Source organism: Leptosomus discolor, chromosome 12, assembly GCF_034619465.1.
Source record: "Leptosomus discolor isolate bLepDis1 chromosome 12, bLepDis1.hap2, whole genome shotgun sequence".
Classification (NCBI taxonomy): Eukaryota; Metazoa; Chordata; class Aves; order Leptosomiformes; family Leptosomidae; genus Leptosomus; species Leptosomus discolor.
Window position 1 is genome coordinate 14664235 of NC_141402.1, and position 6293 is coordinate 14670527.

The following is a 6293-nucleotide window of genomic DNA, read 5'->3' on the forward strand; positions in this document are numbered from 1 at the left end:
ACAAGGAGACATTGTATCTGCACAGTAAAAATACCCAGTAAATTAATATTTTTAATTGCTGTTACACACAGAAGAAATGAGAAAAAAAAATACATTCCAAACAAAGAATTAAAATAGTAAAATCAGCATAAAAATGTGTTAAGAAAAGATCCCAGATCAAGTGGCCGCACTGCATGTGGTGACCTTTACAATCACAGTAAAGGAAGTAAGTGCTAGAGACTTTCAGACGTGGCAAAGTGCTTGACTCCCGGGGGAGAGCAGCTGCTTCAGTCACATCTTTCAGTGCACTCTCCCTGGAATGCGTGGGAGAGGGGCTGGAGCGAGAGGCTCACATGGGTACAAGACACGGAGATTAGTGTTCAGGACAGAGCAGCCAGTCTGCGTTCTCGGCCAGGCAGAACCACCACTTTCCCGATAGCATTTGCTTTTTCCTTCCTTGGTTTTTGTTTTGTTTTGTTTTCTAGTTTTTGGAGTTTTATTTAATGAAGCATCAGGTTCTGCTCCCCTGACCCTGCCAGCACCGTAGCCTCGGAGCAAGCCTCCCCAGGTGAATTGGGAGCAAGGCCTGGTCCAGCAGGAGCCTGCACAAGCAAGGTCTAGATACGTGCGTTCGTACTGATTCAGCACCGTCGCCCAACGGGCTGGCTTTGGTTTCTTGCTTTTTATCTGTCAGGACAAAGTGTCTTTGATTTCCTGATGCTCTCTCTGTCTTTTGACTGATCCGAAATGGCCCGCTTGTGCTCCCACTGCAGTCTTGGTGGCTCAGCCCCCGCATCCTTCTTATATGCAACTGGCCTTGTGCTTCAGCCTCACTGTTGAGCCATCACACCACTCCAGTAGCTCATCCTACAGCAGCATAGTGTCACCACAGAAACAATACAAGCCACAGAAGTTTTGGCATTCCTGCCAAGTGGCCACCTTTTTTCATTTGTAGTCTATCTAGAGTTGTATATTTTTATTCTTTACAATAAAAGCAAAAATAACATTAAGAAAATTTCCTCCAAACTAAGAAAACTAAACCCATCAAACATTTTAAAGAAACTGTAAAAATTTGCATTGTGTTTGCTTCTGAGTTCATATTAAGATAAGATTTTACTGCAGCTGCTTCAAAATTATGGTCCATTTCACATGTACACAGTTCACGTTCCTTGGTGTGTAATTCCTCACCTTCATTTGTGCTTGTACAGCAGCCAGTGCTACCAGAACTAAGTAGTTTCTAGCTGTGGTCCAGATTTTAAATCAGTGAACAGTGGCATTTTTATACTAGTTGAGAACATGGTGATGGTTGAGAGCTGTATTCCTAGATCAACTTTTGTTCTGGGCCCTAGGACTGGTGGTACAAGCACTTCCTTTGCTACAGAACCTGCCATTTCTTTGATTCAGGTGAACAGGAAGTAATTCAAGAAGGATGTGCTGACCTTATTGATTCCATCAAGGCCTTCCCTCTCTGCTGATTTTAAAGCCAGTAAAACTTACAATCACAGAAATTAAACATCCCTTTGCAAGTTGTCCCATGAAACCTAGCTGACCTTCTGCAGAATGAAGGTTGAACAGAATGACTTCATTTTCTGTTCCAGTCTTTTCAACAGCCATAGCAGACTGTGAGAGCACTGTGTTTTGGCTGGATTAGATTTATTCTAGCTAACAGTCAGGGATAAGACCAGACTGCAAAATTTGGATGCAAGGTTCACATCTAAGAGTTTGGTTAAGGCTTTTAGAAGAACTAAAAACCATTTGCAAAACTGAAATTAGAGTTCAGACTTTTAAGCTAAACACTCTTCAGAGTTCAAGTGCAGCTGAGCCCGTCATGTTAACCAGTATGAATAAATATTTTGCATTTGCTTTCCATCTGATGCAAATTGAAAAGGCAGTCACACATTCCATGCTTTTAAGAGAAGTCCTGCAGATCCCTAAGAGCATTTTTAACACTAAGGTAGGATAATACTTGGGACTTACATAGCATTTTACATCTTCAAAGTGCTGTATGAGCATTAATCCTCACAGCATCCTTGTGAGGTAGGTAAGTGCTACTATCCGCATTTTAGAAAAGGGGAGAGGGCCCGGTCCCCTGTTGTAACATGGCATAGCACTGGCCCTTAGACACTTGTGCCTTTTTACACCTGATGAGGACCTGGCCTCAGAAAATTTAGAAGTGACTTACCCAAGGCCGCAAAAGGAGCAAGCATGAATAAAAGGCAGGAGAAGTACCCAGGAGGACTTCTGTCATGAGAAGTCAGCAACTTCCCGTCCTGTTCCAAAAATGCCGTTTATGATGCCTCTGCTTAAAAGAGCCCCTGTCTGTATCCAGAAACCAAGCAAAGAGAAAGAGGCACCTGCCACTGAGCTTTACAGTTGCTGTTTGCTTTGATAGGCTTCTTCCAGAACAGCTCCCAAAATTACCATGATAGCAAGCTGAAAACATACAGATGGTAGTGTCAAACTACAGGACCGGAAAACTTGGAAGAGCCACTAAAAATTCTGCAAAGTTTGTCCTGGGAATTTTATATACTTGTGTAAAAATATATCAAGTACCTCCACTGATGACATGAAACCTTCAGCAATATCTACTTAAAAGCCATGTTACAGTAATTTTTAAACCAATCAGTGCCTCAGTACACAGGAGTAAGAAGCCAGGTATTAAGCATGAATACATTTTTTTTGGTAGAGCAGGAGTAAAGCTGTCAAAATCCTCTGGCTTTATTCTTCTCAACCCACTGCCATTTCTACATCAGCTTCACCCTGCTGACTTCAGTGTGACTGGCACAGCCCAGAAGCATTACTAGCATTTTAAAACCAGTTGCAATTAGCATTGCTTCATTGACAGTTCTGTGTGAGGAGGATCTATCTACAGAAAGAGATACAAGGCTGAAATAAATGTGCTACATCTTTTATATGTCCAAATAAGGAGCCAAAAGCTCTCCAAGAGGGTAATAACTACAGAAAGGAAAGAAAGCAAAAGCAATCGGACCATGTGTGTAACCTCAAGTGACCATAGACGGGAATTGCAGAGGGGTGTTTGAATACAGCAGTGTGAAAAGAAAGCAGAGGAGCTGATACTGCTGGGGCCAGGCACACTGCGCCGCTGGCGTGCTTCATGCCCTCTGTAATCTCCCTGAGCCAAAGACTGTGTGCTTCTCAAAGGCCGTACCCCTGAAAAGGAGAAGGATGGATCAAACCTCGCAGTTTCACAGTGCAAAGACAACAGGAAGGTCCACAAAGGCAGTGTCACAGACAGTCATGTCATTCCCACTTCTTGTTTGCTCTCTTTCAAAGTGAAGATTGCCCTTGCTGGGGTTGAGGGAACAGGTTTAATCCCAAGAAAAGGTATTTAACAGACTGTCAGCAACTGCTTAGTGTTTCTCAGGGTTTATGAACATTGTGTCAAATCAGTGTCCGCAGCAGCTGATCTCTTCCCAGCAGGAAAGAGCCTCCAGGAAAACGGTCTCATTCAAGTAATATGGATTAAAAGGAGGAATGCAGAGCAGGAGAGAGATTTTGAAGATTAAGAGCCTTTACTGGCAAACATCTGAGCCAGCCAGGACTCTCCCTGACTTTGTATGCTGAGGGCTGTGCCTTGTGTTCCTGGGAAGGCTGAAGCCGTTGCAGCACTGGGATAGAGCCAGCGCGGCTGGCCAGGATGCATCCCAGCCAGCCCCGTCCAGGTGAGGGGACAGCGAGGGAACAACACATGTTTCTGCTGTCCCAGCTACAGGCACCCAGAGACGTCTGCCACCAGAAACTGCACCTCTGATGGCCAGCGGAGAGGAGAGGGCAGGCCTCCTAATAACACTTAAAAGATCCTTTTCTGCAAGTATCCAGTGGCTGATGATGGATCAGGATAACAAAGCAAGCCAAGATGAAAAAGCACACAGAAAAGCACCTTGGACATCTTTAGAAAACTGAAGACTACTGATTTCTAAAGGGGAAGAAAGAGATAATCAAAATACTAACTTTTAAATAAAGCTTACTTTATCATACACGCATTTTCCTCAAAGCAAAGGGAAGCTCAGGCTATGGGAAGCTGCTCTGAAGAACTGCAAGCTAAGGACTGAGTGTGCTGGACTGACCCATGACAAGGAGCTGTAAATCAGACTGAAATGTGCTGTTTGCTCACATGCTGGGAGGATGGTGGGGTTCACCCCAAATGCTTAGATTTCCTCTTAGCTGGGTCAATCTGTTGCAGGAAGAGATTTGCAAACAGTCAAGCTGAGTAACAGCAGGTGACATCCGCAAAGAGCTACACTGCAGGGTTCAAGCTTTGGCCAGGAAATAAGCAATGCTGATGAATGAAGATGTTTTATGGCGCTCAATCCCCTTAGCAATTTACTCCAGGCAGGCCCTGGTGCGCCAGTGAATGAATACTGACAATATTACACAACAGCATTAAAGGGAAGAGATTACACCGGGCTGTGCTATTTGCAATGCTTTCCTTCTGAATAATGCAGCTGACCTTTCTGATCTCTGTCTGACAAGCAGCAGATGAGTCCACGGGGTCAGGATGGTTAACCTAGATTTTTGTGATACTGGCTGCATTTGCCCTAATGCAGAAGTCATGGGGTGGCAATGCCCATTCCTCACCCAGTCCCACCATGTGAGGCCAGGGAGGAACAGGAGACCCACTTAGCACCTCTCAACACCTCGGGAAAAACTAGCAGGGTTGGTAGGGTTTCCTCAGCTGCCCCCTGACCCTGCCACACTCCTTGCAAAGAGGAGTTCCTGCTCTGCCAACTGTGCCAGGGACTCAGTGCCAGGCTTTTGCCTGGAATGGTCTGGGCATGCTAGGTATGGAGACCGTGGTGATTTCTAGCCCAGGAGGCTGGTCTGAAGGGCTGCCCCTCCTGCTCCCTCTGCCCATGTGAGCGTGTGCAAGGGACTGCTGGGGCAAGGGGCTGTCGGGGCATGCATGGATGCGAGTTGTGCAGTCTGCTCTGGTTGTCCCTGTTTGGCTGCAGGTTTGAAGAGGTGCAGGAACCCTCAGCAAGCTTCCTTTACACACCTGAGTGCCCTCGTGTCTTAAAACAATCCATTGGGGGAGCATCTCAAACCATGGGAGAAGCCCTAGGACGGACATAAGGAAAAAGCAGATTCAAGATAGTTTCAAACAGGAACAGATATCCTAAATAAAAGGAAAAAATATACACATGATCACAAATGAACTTGGATTAAAAATCAGGGCAACCTCTTCTTATATCTTTTTAAGAGACTCTGAAGTCAGAAGTAATCTTGCTTCAGCAGATGGGCAGACAAACCAACCAAAGTATTTGGATCAGAATTAAACTGGCTTTCCTGGCCGATGGCACAGTCTCACTGCATCCATGTCAGTTCAAGAAGGAAGCAGCAGGCACTTTGAACACACAGGACAGTGCTTTTCAGGAAGCTCTGCTCTGAAAAGGGGCTTTTGGAAAAAACAAGTGGTGCAAAGCTGATTGTTTACCGCCAGCTAACAAAACACGACAACAATCTACATCCAAAATCAGGGCCTTGACCACAGGAAATGCCCACATGAAGATTCAGGAGAGATACTGCAAGCAGCAGTACTGTAAAGCTTGATGAGTGTGTGGAATATTATTTGTTAGGATACTGGGAAAGAAAGACATAAAGGTTAGATTCCTGTCTGCTTTACTAAGGACAATTAGGGCATACATTACTAAGACACATGCCCAAAGTCCTGCTGTAAAAATCAAAGTTCCTCATGTGCCCATTACATCTCAGCTGCAGACACCATGTAACTGTGCACGCGTGGCAGGGGAGAACGCACTGGCCTGGCTACCTACATGTCCCTGAAATCCCACCACACTCCTAGTTCTGCCACACATGGCTGTGCTGACTTGCACCTACAGACCTGCCCTGGAGCCGTGATCAGCCACGATCAAAGCACACAGCACTGCATGTCAGCACACCTCTTGCTCTGTGCTCTCTGCTTGGTATTTTGCCTTCATTCTGGTTCTGCTGGGGGCTGCCCCACATGTTGCTGTTGACTCCAAAGCTCAGCCCTCATCTGGATATGCTGTTTTTATTCTGCCACCAGGCTTCCTTTCAGCAGAGGCAATAGCTCCAGTTTGAGTAGTGAGTTTATACTGCACAAAGAGAGACAAACTTCTGTTAAATTCATTTTTACCTATGACTTCAGCAGAGATCTGTGCCTGTCTGCCTACTATTGAAAGCAAGCCTTCTAGCGCAGTGTATGGCCAAACCTCCTTTCCATCAGCACTCCTCTTCCCAGACACTCAGCATCAGTTTCAAGACTAACAAGTAAAATGCAGTAGTACAGCACTTCCAAGGAGGAAAAGCTG